The sequence below is a fragment of the Sus scrofa genome, chromosome 5, assembly GCF_054392235.1.
Source record: "Sus scrofa isolate SSC_HxYL_T2T_F1_AM1 chromosome 5, Sscrofa_HxYL_maternal_Yorkshire_Landrace_v2.0, whole genome shotgun sequence".
NCBI classification, from domain to species: Eukaryota; Metazoa; Chordata; class Mammalia; order Artiodactyla; family Suidae; genus Sus; species Sus scrofa.
Genome location: NC_139387.1, coordinates 104890169 through 104904361, shown reverse-complemented (window position 1 = coordinate 104904361; position 14193 = coordinate 104890169). Strand labels below are relative to the sequence as shown.

Here is a 14193-nt window from a genome sequence, read left to right as displayed (position 1 = left end):
ATATGGTTTTTTTGCTTTCCATGTTGATGATTCAGAAATTCACATTATAGTACTTTGGGTGTGTATGTGGGTACACTTTTAAAAATAACACTTCAAAGGTTTGGGAAGTCTTTGAGATCTTATTGAAACCAGAACATATGAAACATGAGTGGCCTGATGACCCAAAACACCAGTATTTTTTCCACACATCAACCTGCCCTTTGGTGAATTGTAAAGGTTCAGATGCAAGCAGGCAGCTCTAAATGCACCATGAGTTTTGTCAGTATTCTTGCTGTTAGGATTCTGGACAATGGCCAAGCTATAAAAATAGTTTAGACATGAGTGAAGTGATGGAGTCACTCATGGGGAATAACCCTGTTATCCTCTGTTCTTAAAATGGGAGGTTGCAGAATCAGTCAAATAACTCGGGGGTGGGGTGGGGGGTGGCCCCCCTCCTCATTAAAAGAAAAAAAATTAGAAACAAAAGTAGCCTGACTTCTGGGGACATAAGCCATTAATATCTGCAGTTAAATGTGAATAATGGAACGTTTCATTGCCTAGCAGTTGGGTGTTTTGAGCTAAGGAAAGTAAGAACTACTGTAAAACATCACAGCATAAAAACTGCTTTTAAAAATTAACAAAAGTAACTTTTTTAAATTCTGCTTTTGGATTCTTGTCTATGTGTATAGTATTGCATTTAAGGAGATCATTTTAATTTGAAAATTATCTTTCTGTATAGCTGCTTTTGCAACTACTGCAAGTATGCTGAAGTGTATTTAATATGAGAATTATTTTAGATAGGTGACTGAAGGGCCCTTCTATCTCCAGAAGCAACATAATTTGAAGCTATTTTCTAAATGCAGTTTTAGTGTGTCACTTATAGAAAACTACACCAATTCTCATGCGAAATACCATTATAAAGAGAATTTAATTATGTATTGTAAGAGTCAGTGTCACTTAAGTCTAGATCAGGATTTTGCCCCTTTAATTAAATTGGTCCTTGTGGGTGTATTATGCTTATCTGTGGCAGTTGATAAGATAATCCAACTATAGTTCTAGTAAGCAGGCTTATATTTAGCTTGAATTTACCCAAATCACACAGTTTTTAAAAGGTAAGAACTCTAGCCACACACAGGAAAAAGTCCCTCAATGTCAGGTAATGATGGCACTCAGAGTTATTATAAAGCAATTTTCTCCATAGGACTTAACAAACATTTTCATAAATCATTTTATTCAAATGACCAAATTCTTGTTTTTGCTTTCTAAATAAAAAGTACCATTTTGTCTTCATTCTGTATTTAGTCAACAAATACAGTTATATCCTGTACCTTAAATGGCTAATCCCCATGAAACCAGTGACAAGTCCCATTTTTCTATTTTGATGCCCTTGCCTTTTTTTTTTTTTTTTTTTCCCTGCCTCAGATTTCCAGAGGTCATAATGGACATTTCCTTGACATCCGCCAAGGGAGTCTTCACAGCTCTATCTGCCTGCCTTCTATTCAACATGCTTAAAGAATTTGGGGCTGAAAAAACACTCTCTTTTATTAGGGCCCAAACAACCTTCTCTCCATACAAATGATAAATGCTTTATAAAGTTGATTTAATTTAAAGGAAAAAGCTTATCAAAATGCATTCTGAACATGTAGAAAACAATTAGTAAAACAAGACAATTGTCAAGTTTAATTTCATCCCTTTGTAAGACTCACCTCATTATAATGTTTGTGAATGATTTCCATAGAGTATTGACAATAAACCACTTCTATTAATTGTACAATGCTTATCTCGAAAAATAAAAGCAGTGAGTCCCCAAAGAATTGCATTATTAAACTGATGCCTGCCATATCTAATTATTATTACAACAACAATTTTGAAGGAATTGATTTAAGTATTGTTTGTCCCATTAGCTGAAAGCAATTTTTAAACAAAATTTAACAAACGTGTAGAATTGTGTAGAATATAGTTAATACATATTTTAGGGTGTTTGTGTATATTTCATTATTTTAGAACTTGAGAGGAGTCTCAAGAATGCATCACAAGGCAAGTCAAATTTTAGAAGGTAACTGTAAAAAATTTTTAAAAATAAACGTAATATCCTACCAAAAGACCGTGCTTTTGTCAAAGGGCTGGGTTTTTTCTTAATGAAGTCTTGTAGACAAAGATGAGATCATTCAGAAAAACTGCTCATCAAATTCTCCCTCTCCACCCACTCCTTCCTTTCTTTTCTCCTGCTTGGTCTGTGATTGTTTATATGTGTATATGAGCTTTAGGTCCTAAATTACAATATGTTTTTTGTTGCCTCCTTATTAAATGCTAGTTTTTCTACAAACAGCTAAATAAACAATTTCGTTTTCAATTGATTATGTGGATACCTTATTCAGTTTCCACATATTTAAATTATAAGTTTTAATATAGTGACACATAGATAATAGAAATAAATTACCACTTACAATTAAAATACATGTTTCACTTTGTTTTTCACCTGTTATGATGATAAGTTGGTGTATAGTTAGACTATTTCAAACCCATATCTGTCTTTTTTCAGACCCAATAAATCTGTTCTCTAAATTAATTTTTATTTTAAAGTGTTTTGCTTGCTTTCTTGTCATTTCAGATAGCGTATATTTCAGGCGTGATCCTGGTCACTAAGATACTGTCTAGTGAAAAAAAAAATTAAGTCTGCTCTTCCCTTTTGAATGTGTGTACTTACTTAGACTCACTTTCTGCCCTTACTCACATGACAGGGGAAAAAGGAGAAAAAGAAATGAAATGATTCAGTAATACAACTATGATTCTATCCTCCAGTCACAAATAAATACTTACAAGTCTCTCTGTAGCCTGTCTTAAAATAAAAAGATATTTACTTGCCATTTTTTTCCTTAAAATTAGATATGTGAGAGTGGAAGATAGAGAGAAAAGACAGTGACGACTGAGGTTGAGAATTACCTTATTCCAAGATAATACTCATTAACAGGAGGACAGTTTAAGTGAGTAGTGATGACGTTTTATCTTCTTGCCTACTATTATTTAATGCTTAAAAACTAACATCTAGAAGTGTTTTCTCTTTTCAGTAAATTTTCAAATAAATACATGCTAAAATATATATCATTTCTCATACTTTATTGTGCACTGATGCATGTGTTTTTCTGGAATGCTAAAGCATATATTACACACTTTTTTAAAAAATAAAATCATGTCATGTTTGGCTAGAAAGTGAATTCAGTGGGCCAGAACCTCTGCAGTTTCTGCACTGCCTCTGATGAAACTTGTCGTGAAGTTCCACCCCATTTATGGATCCTCAGAAATACCAGGATTTAGGGAGACCGTTTAGGTTATAGTTTATCAAGGTCTTGAGATACAGAATTGTGAATAAGAATGTTTTCAGAGTATGTATACTGATGCCCATTATTTCTTAGGAACAAAATATTTGTACTCTTATTCCAATATCACCACACTTTAAAGCCCTGGAAAGAGGTAAAAACCAAGTGGGCAGAATTTCCAGAAAGAGACTTTTTTTTTTTTTTTTCTTTTTATTTAGGGCTACACTTGCAGCAGGTGGAAGTTCCCAGGCTAGGGGTTGAATCAGGGCTGCAGCTACCGGCCTACACCACAGCTACAGCAACACTGGATCTGAGTCTCATCTTCGACCTTCCAATAGACCCAACACCATACCCTTAACCCACTAAGCAAGACCGGGGATCGAATCCCCATCGTCATGGATATCAGACAGGTTCGTAACCTGCTGAGCCACCACAGGAACTCCCAGAAAGATCTTTTTATAAGTAGTTTGGTAAAAGCTAAAAGTGATACTCAGTGGGTAACTAGGATAAGCCCACTGAAATCACTTCACAGTGAGATTACATCAACACAGTTACTATAGTTATACCCATGTTTTCCTTTTTGATAAACCCACTAAGTTTTTTTCTGAAGTGTATCAGTAGTTAATTTTCATAGAAATTATCACAGCATCTCCTAACCCGTGTCCTGAGAATATTCATCACAATTGACAATGAAGTGGTCTGGCAGAGAAACTCCAAGGGATTTCGTCTATAGCCAAACCATCACAGTGCCCTCGAGTTTTATTAGAGATTAGTTTTAAATGCCAACAAAATAGTCCAGTCTAATACAAAGAAATAACCAGTCAAATACTTGCAGCACCTTTTCCAATAGACCCAAACCTGAAGCTAACTTATTAATTCAGTGAATTTTCATGTAAGATGACTGTCAAAAACTTAGCGTTAGATACAGACAGTCAGAATTATATCTTTGTAAACATTTGTCAAAAGATTGCTTTTTTCTCCTTATACATCTAAATAATATCACTGTAGCCATTTATCTTTATAAACAGTAAAATTTGCTATCTCAGTGCTTCAACCAGAAATTGATAGCTTGCCTGTTCAGATCTCATAACCACTCTATGCCAAAGTACCTGTCATTCTTCGTTCTCACTGAATTTTAGTTTTAATCAAACTAAACAAAATCCTACACATATGCTTTTCATCTTCCTGATTTATTATTTTGGGCCTATATAATCCCATTCTCCAGAATATTAATCCTCCTTAAACCCATATTGTCCAATATGTAAATTCCAAATAAAATTCCTCTGCCACCATAAACATTTTTCCCCAGCCAGAATTGAGTTGTCTTCTAAACGCCCATAACACTGGAGCAATATCTGTATCCCTGTCGTGTATGCAAACTGAAAGTAAGAGTGAACAGGACCATTTGTTGCAGTTTGGGGTCCTGTTCACTCTTACTTTCAGTTTGCATCTTCTCAAGAGCAGAGAAAGTGCTTGCTTATGTCTCTATTTGCATGTCCTCTCCCAGTGTAGTACTTTGCACATATTATGTATATGCTTCATAAAGGAATTGGTATTTGAGTCACTATCAAAATAAGGTGTCTGTCAAAATAAAGATTAAATGAGCTTTGTTTAAACAAGATTTCCATTTCCCATAGAGATGGCATTGACTTTCAGTGAAAGAAATAACAGTCATTGATGACTCTTAAATACAAATGTATACGACAGTTTCCCATTTTTCAAAACAATGCCCTTGAGCTTTATGTCACCTTTATTAGCAGATTTGATCCACAACTACTCAGTCCACCTAAGTAATGCCCCCTCTCCTTCCACTCATCCCAAGGATACATCCCTCCATTCCTCTCTGGATACCATGATGTTCAGAAGCCCTTTTAGTTTGAAACTCCTACACCTTTTCATCTCATGAGGTAAATCTCTGGGGCGTGTTCCTGTCCACAGGATATGTATGGAAAAATGAATGTTTTCCCCAATTTATGTGTATTTTATATATCATGAGGTTTTGAAAATATGTTGCAGCATTTTATTCATGAATAAAATATACAGTGAACATGAAACTATTCACTGGGAAAAACAATCTCCAAAGTAAGTACAGAAATAATCACAGTTGAGAAAGGAGCTTAGTGGGATGAGAACTCTATTTAGCATCAAGGGCAAATATTAAGCTTTTTAAAATATAATCTACCTTGATTACCTCTTTGTCACAGTTGATGTAATGTTTTCTTGTGAATGGAGAGAGGAAGATAGACTGCCATTCTTCTTATGTGCTAAGGACTCAATATTTGCATCCCCCCAAAAAAAAATCATATGTTCAGATCTTGACCCCCAATATGATATTAGGGGATGGGGGTCTTTGGGAAGTGATTAAATCATGGAGGTGGAGCCCTCATGAACTGGATTAGTTTCTTCCAAAAGAAACCCCAGAGAGCTCTCTTGCTCTTCCTGCATATGAGGGCACAGCCAAAAGATGGCTACCTGTTAACCAGGAGGTGGGTTCTCACCAGACTCTGGATCTGCCAGCACCTTGACCTTAGACTTCCCAGCCTCCAGAACTGTGAGAAATAAAATTCTGTTGTTTATAAGGCACTCCATCTATGGTCTGTTATAGCCACCCAAAGTAACTAAGATGCTGAGTGTATGTAAGAAGCACAAAATGTGACCTAGTGCTGTCCATTTATTTCAGTTCCCTTCACACTTCACAGACACTTTTATGTTTTCCTGCTGTCATTTTTTCACTGAGTAACTAGTTCAAATACTAATTCATTGCTGAAATGAAAATGGGTTCCTTTGGAATATTCCTCTTGAATTCTACAAGAATCTACACATCATTTAAAGAAATTAATCTGTGGTCTGGAAAAGCCACCAGGAAGACTAGAGTGTGTAGTCAGCACATATTTGAGCAGGAGATTATCAGTTTTACTTTTTAATACAGTAGATAATATTTGTGTAAAATGATATCTCATTGAAGGTAGGCTTATTTATATTTTATACTACACTAAAGTGTTTTCTTAGTTAAATGGCATTCTTCTCTTTTATAATCATCAAGATTCCCATTTTCCAGCCATCAACGGAAGTGCTCTCTGTTATGTATTGGCCCTTACTGTCAAGTAATAATAAAAGACCACCTTGAAAGAGAAAAAAATAAAAGGCAGATCAACAGTGAGGATGAGCACAGGAGAAAGATAATGGGTTAAAGCCATCATAACTTACTGTGCTACACCAAGAAGTCAATAAAATATCCTGCAAAGAGTCTTCAAACTTGTGTTCACAGAAGCATAATATCAGATTTTTTAGGAGATGACAGAATAGCACAAGAAAAACTGAATTTTTTTCATCAAAGAAATAAAACTTCTATAAGAAAAAATAAATGGCCAGAGGAAAAGGTAGGAGAAGATAAAGAGTTAGGAGCAGGAAAAAAAGTAGAAGTATATTGATTAAACTCATTTTAATGAAAATTCATTTTACACCTGTTCTGTGCCAGATGCTGTGTTAATTACAAAGAAAATAATTAAATATGTATATTAAGATGACAATCCTCAACAAATTTGTAACATAATAGAGGAAATCGGTAATCGTTATTATAATAATAAAGAAGATAAAACATTTCATGAGATAGGTACTAGAGTAAAAGATTAGATGAATATCTTAGTGAGGAATACCAAAAAAACCATGGGATTTCTTTTTGCAATTTGCATTTAAACATAGCACCACATTTGCAAGGATAGGACTTGGGTTTAAGGTAACCATAAATACTAGAGAAGGCATAGAAGTCAATACAAGTTTAATGACCTGGACAAAGCCTCCTCACCTTTGAGTATGAAGCTATTTTTCAGGAAGCTGCAAAGAGGCACAATATTAATTTTTAATAATGAGGAAAAATCTAAATGTTCAGTATTAGGACCACTTGAAATTCTTGGTATGTTTGTGTTGTAGTTTTGGGATATGTGTTTACAGGATCACATGACAGAAATTATGGATAGTTTATAGAATAGACTAAGAAAATGATCCCTTGTAGTTTTAGTTTTGTATTAACCTCTGATCAATACTTTGTAAAGAAAATGTAGAAAATTAGATTTTTAGAACCAGGTCTTTTTCATATACTTTTTATTAGGGAATGTTTCGAGCATGAGCTAAGATAGAGGGGCTTTCACAATACACTGATATGAATCCAGCCCCTGTCTTAAATTTTATTTATATACCTATTTCCTTTCCTCCATCCAAATATTGTGCTAATGAGAGTCATGGTCATCATTTCACTTAACCTGTGATTATTGAAGTACATTCAGAGCAGTTTAGACTCCGTAGACTCATTATTTACATCCCTTAATTTTACGGATGATAAAATCTAATCCAAGAGACATACAGTAATTTTATATGTAGTACATCTAGTAAGGATAGATTTGGGATTAGCATGTAACTCCAGTGCCTCATGTTGTCCTTGGACAGCATGATTTTAGGAAGTTATAGGAAGAATGGAAGTTCCTCATTAGGGAATGGCAGAGGCAAAGATGACATATCAATGAAAACATGAAGGCCTCATATTTTGTTTTCAGCCTTCAACTCTGAAGAGCTGTTACAGCTTCAGTGCTGCAACCTCGTTGGAGTTACAATTCTTAAGAGAATTTCCTAATGTTACTTCTGCATGCAAACCTCAGTCTCAGAATCTACTTCCTGGAGAAATTAACCTATGACAGAGTTGAACTTTAGAGTTATTTCTTGTCACCATCACAAGCCTGTATTATTTTGAGGTCTCTGAATTTGTCCCAGAAACAATTAGCTTGGTTGTGTAACTTTTCCCCATCAGTGAATGGCAAGACAAGTATAAAACTAGATGGCAAATTACTGGGTTAAGCCAAAACTGCAATATAAAATTGGTCATAGGAGCTTAAGTAAACAGCACAGAGTTTTCCTGCAGATTTGATAGGAATAAGTGGCTGTTGCAAATGTCTGTACTCATGTCATAGTAATGGGTTTACCCCTGTGTTACTGGCTCAGCAAAATCAGTGTGTAGGTGAGCAGGCCTAGGTGCTAGGTCTCCGTCTCCAGAGTTCTAGGTAGTGATATGTGCCAGGGTATTATACAAACACTGGAACAATGATGACGTGAAAGTCCTAGACTACAACTGCTTTTTTCAAATATGGGAACAAACCCATCATCATTTATACAGTAAGGTCTTCATATTGTCCAGACAGATATCGAACATGTTTTTCATCTTATTGCAGCATCTGCTCTCTGTACATTTTATCTAATGACAAAAAATACGGAGACATCATTCAAGAATATGTTTAAATATATTTTAACTTTTCTTAGCATGCCTCTAACAAACATTTTCCATGAATAATACCAACTCTATAGCATCATGGGGAAAAAAAGACAAGACCTTCTAAATTGTGGCATTTTTTTCCAAAGGAAGAAGAGATAGATAAAAATGGGTAAGTGTGTCTCACAAAGCACTCAGTGGTACTATAGAAAAATTGCCAAGGTTAGTCACACTGAGAAAAACAAAAACAAATATCATTCAAGTACCATGTAACTTTGATATGGGTACTCAAATTTTGTGCACAAACAATTGCATAAACTGATGAGAGTGTTGAAATGTAAAACAAAGTGAACCCAGTCTGCTCTACATCGATCATATAGATTTAGTGCCTATGATTCATTTAGCTCACACATTTTAAAGAAGAACATAGTATAGCATTTCAGTTAAGAGCCTCGTTTTGCACCAGAAAAATTACCTAATTTCATTGTCCTTCGGTTTCCTCATTTATATGGGAATTTTAAAAGACCCCAACATACTGGGCTGAGGAGAAAATTAAGTAACACAATAGAATTAAAGTGCATGGGATTGGTTTGGGGGTATATGCATTAATTAGTTAAAATATCTATAAACATTGGAGATTGGTCAGATAGTTGATATATATGGCCCCAGATCTGGTCCCAGAAATGGGAAATAGTGCAATCCATGAAGAGAGACTACACCTCATATATTGAAGTAGAGGGAAAAAATGGAAGTGAAAAGAATGAGAATAGAACTACAAGGGGGCAGGCATATGTTGGGTGTTCATATGATGGGTGTTTCCAACAGTAAGATGGTCCTGCTGGAACTGAGAATAAAGATGCTTCCAATATAGTGTCTTTACAGTTACATAACCTTTCCTGGAGACTCAGAGTCTTCGAAAATATTACATATGCAGCTACCTTGAACTAATGTTTGAGGTTGAGGAAATAAAGTTTTGAAAAGTGTCTGCGCCCTAAGTTTGCGTGGATGCAAGATCAACATTTAAGAAAGTACTATAAGACTTAGCAAAAGCATTAAGCTTCTGTCTGAGATGAATCTGAGGCATCAGGTGCCTGGAAAATCACAGAAGTCTACAGCTTTGTAGCATGTGCTTTCCTTAGACATTGCATTTCCTTAAATTGGTCTTAGGGTAAAGTTAGAAAATGTTTAACTTGTAGAAAACATAATTTAGAAAAGACAAGAGAGAATGGATTATTGATAGTTTGATAGTTTGTCTTAGCATAGAGAAGTGATTTATAAAGCTAAAGAGTACAGAACACAGATAACGAGAAAAAAGTCTGTGATGTTCATTTTTAGTCAGTGAGGTAGAGTTTTATAAATACAGATACATATGTCTCTAAATATGCTATCTGCCACAGGAAGTGGTGAATTCCTCATTGGACACATGTCTAAGAGAAGAATAAATTGACAATTTCTCACAGTTACTTCAAAAACATTTTGCTGGATTTGGTAGAGTATTTAGACTACAAGACCTCTGATGTCCATCGTTTTCAATTTCTACATATAAAATATTTTATTTCTGGAGTTCCCGTCGTGGCGCAGTGGTTAACGAATCCGACTAGGAACCATGAGGTTGCAGGTTCGGTCCCTGCCCTTGCTCAGTGGGTTAAGGATCCGGCGTTGCCGTGAGCTGTGGTGTAGGTCGCAGACTCGGCTCGGATCCCGCGTTGCTGTGGCTCTGGCGTAGGCTGGCGGCTACAGCTCCGATTGGACCCCCAGCCTGGGAACCTCCATATGCCGCGGGAGCGGCCCAAGAAATGGCAAAAAGACAAAAATAAATAAATAAATAAATACAATATTTTATTTCTTAGTTATTTTTTGGCTTATGTATAAGGAAGTGAATTTAGACTGACTTTCAAATTTCGATTTACATTTTTTCTTTATTTTATTTTTTTATTTTTTTATTTTTTGGCCTTTTCTAGGGCCACACCCACCTCATATGGAGGTTCCCAGGCGAGGGGTTTAATTGGAGCTGTAGCCACCGGCCTACGCCAGAGCAACAGCAACGCTGGATCCGAGCCGCGTCTGCAACCTATACCACAGTCCAGGGCAACGCCAGATCCTTAACCCACTGAGGAAGGCCAAGGATCGAACCCGCAACCTCATGGTTCCTAGTTGGATTTGTTAACCATTGGGCCGTGACGGGAACTCCCTCGATTTACATTTTTGTTTTTCTCTAGAAACACATTTATAATCTGATAGCGTAGAACATAGGATATTGACAGTCCAAGACAGATAACAGGAATTTGTATTTTTGGTTAGCTAGATATTTATCTGTAACTTTTTTTGGTGTATTATGAAGTTATACCAACTCCATGTAGCTGATACATATCTTTAGTTGGAGAACAAATATCTCAAAGAGGTTGAGGCAAGTACTATTTTAACATTAGCACAAGTAGATAGATTTATGGTTAATTGTATAACAAATGCCAAGAAAAACAAAACAAAAAATTTAAATGAATCTGCAACTCCATAAATACATTCAGATTCTATTTATAGCTTTATAATGTTTAGAATGGTAATTCTACCTGACATACAGAATGGCCTAAGCCACAGTTGTCAACATTTTTTAATGAAACAGAAGGATACATTTTGCGTGCTTCGATGATGGTGAAGAAGTGGAGATTTAATTATGCGCAAGGCAGGCATTCCCACTGTGGCACAGTGGGTGAAGAAACTGAATGTGGTGGCTTGGGTCTCTGGAGGTGTGGGCTTCGTTCCCTACCCTGGTGCAGTCGGTTAAATGGATCTGGGGGTGCTACACCTGCAGTGTAGGTTGCAGCTCCAGCTCACACTCAATCCCTAGTCCAGAACTTCCATATGGCACAGGTGCAGCCATAAAATTAAAAAAAAAATGTATACAAGGAAAATATAAAGCAACTTATCCCAAATTCTAAGTAATACTCATATTAAGTTACAAACTGTAACTATGACCAACAAAAATGATGAAAAGTCAAATCTGGGACATTTTAGAAAGTGCTGCGAAATGTTTTTATTTTGTGCTTGGTAGAAGCCATGACTTAACTGTTCCACATAGAAATCAGTATGGAAACACTCATGCTCTATTCTTTCACTCATTGTCCTGATTTCAGTCAGGAACAGCCTCCTCTCAAGAGATGAAGTCGAGAATGTATTAGTTGTAAAGAGATGTGAAAATACTGTAGCTGACATAAACGGTGAGGGAAAAAAAGCAGCATCAAAAATCTTCCAAATGTAGGCAGAGGTTCGTACAAACAAAGGAATGCATCCGTGTACACACACACTCGCATGTCTGACACCCCTTGAGAAAAAGCTTCCTTTACTGATACTTCACTTGGTCATTCAGGTTCTTGAAAGCATGCTTGCCTCTTCGGTGTTCCTTGAACAGCTCTGGCAGTTAGCCACCCACCTTTGACTGTTTCCTTTCAACGTTCTTCTACCCATGCCCAAAGCTCCAGTATTCCCAAGGCTCACTTCCTCACGTCACTCAAATATTTGCTCAAATTTCACCTCTTAAAGTAAAATAACATTTACATGTTAAATAACATTTAACATGCAAATTTTAGTTTTACAGAAAAATTGCAAAGGTACTAGATTGAGTTCCTATGTATTCCTGTCAATTTCAGTTGTTCCCATATGTTGTCATCTTTACAAACGTGTAGTACATTTGTCAAAAACTAAGAAACCAACATAAGTCTGTTACTATTAACAAAACTACAGACATTATTTGGATTTCCATTAGAGTCCTTTTTCTTTTTTAGGATCCAGCTCTGGATATTTCTTTGCATGTAGTTACCATATCTCCTAATTTTGCTTTTTTGTTAGTTTCTCAGTCATTGTTTTTCATCACCTGGACAGTTTTCAAGAGAACTGTTTAGGTATTTCATAGAATGTCTCTTAGTTTATAGTTTTCTTTCTTTCTTTTCTTCCTCATGGTTAGACTGGGGTGGTAGCGTTTTGGAAAATATACCGCAAAGGTGAAGTGCCCTTTTCATTATATCCGTTTCAGCGAATTAGGAAATAAAATGTTATTCACATGACTTCCTGTTGCTCACTTGGCTAAGGTAGTGTTTGGTTTCTCTGCTGTAAAGCATGTTTTTCTCTTTCCATACTCTATTACCTGAAAGCAAATCAGTAAGCCCCGCCCTCTCCAGGGGAGATTGGGACTAAGCTCCATCTATTGGGAGGCTTTGGCAACTGAGCATTCTATAAAATTGGCTCCTGCATCCCTTTGACTGCCTCTTTACTTTATTTTCTGTGCACTCCTTCCTCGCTGGAATTACAAGGTGCTCCAGGATTACCTGGTATTTTATCCATCCCATTCTTAGAAATCAGTCATTTCTCTAAGGATGGTTCCTCTTGTTGGAGAATGGTGTGTAGAAATCAAGTTCTCTGGGGTAGGTGTGCTCATTGTTGCAGGGGTAAATCTCATGGTTTTCATGAGACTACCTGACTGTCCTGTTTGATACTGCTGTCATCACCTCCCTCATCCACATTCCAAGTCTCCGTTATCTTTTAATAGCTTCTTCCCTCTTTCATAGCCCCTGTCATCTTTAAAACCGTTATAGATTGTTACAGAATATGCTTATATATGTTGATGACTTTTTCTGTTTTCTTCTGGTCCTAGATCTGAGTTTTATGAGGCCATAGATTTTTGCTTTGATTATTATTGTATATCTAGCATATAGAATAATATCTGGCACAAAGCTGAGAATCAATAAATACTTGTTGAAATTGATTTTTCAAAAAAGATTGAATAATCTAAATATATTTTAGATCTCATTTCATAAAACATTAACATCTCAAATTATGTTTAAATTTTGAAAAATAGTTATAATTTAGGACAATTCCTTTAATAGAATTGGAAAAATCCAAAGAAAATCAGGAATCTCTATTAAGACCGTTGACTAAAGGACACAAACTGAGTATGTTCACTTGTTAAGATGTAGATCATTTTACATAAAGGTACCGATAATTTCACTTCAGTGGAAATGCATGGTCATTGTCCTATAAAATGTAGTCAATTCAGTATATAACCCAGCAATCAACACTCACTTCATTCCCTAATGGAGATGTGTCTTTAAATGTGTTAAATATGAAGTCATCAAATTCTCTTTGACATAATTTTAACATCTCTTTGTTTCCAAAGTAAGTAAAATGTTAAATGAAATACATTTGACGCAGGGTAATTTTATCTTCGTATGAGAGTCATAGTTTTACCTTTGAAATGACACTTTAGTAGACTTACTGTTAAATAAGCATTAACAATTTCATAGTAATGGGGAAAGATATATGATTTTAATTCAATTTGAATGAAAAAATAGATATGAATATGAAATCAAATTCAAGTAAAAACCTCATGATTTTAACTTGGAAACACTCTTCAATAGAAGTAATTGTGAAAAGAAGTACATTCATTTGATAGTGCGTGGAATTTAAATGTTTTAACACAAGCTTTTGCGAAACTTTCCAATTACAGTAAGATAAAAAGATCACTTTTACAAAGCTTGAGCAAGAATCTTTATCAGTGCTTGTAAGCTATGATTCCCAGTTTCTCATCTACTACTTTTTCAAATACCTAAAGCACACTTTGATGATTCAAACTCTATTACAAATATCAAA

The 14193-nt window shown here is 35.6% G+C and overlaps 1 long non-coding RNA gene across 5 annotated transcripts in view; it reads left to right on the top strand.

Moving 5' to 3' along the window:
- LOC146403598 (uncharacterized) overlaps window positions 1–14193 on the top strand; it is a 686469-nt gene that overhangs the window by 258269 nt on the left and 414007 nt on the right. The window contains exons 3-4 of one of the 5 annotated variants that reach the window (XR_014845510.1): window positions 2866–2963; window positions 5119–5203. The exons of 3 other annotated variants lie outside the window; for them this stretch is intronic. This is a non-coding gene — a long non-coding RNA (uncharacterized LOC146403598). The remainder of the gene's footprint in view (window positions 1–2865; window positions 2964–5118; window positions 5204–14193) is intronic. One more of the 5 variants, XR_014845507.1, reaches the window with a different exon arrangement.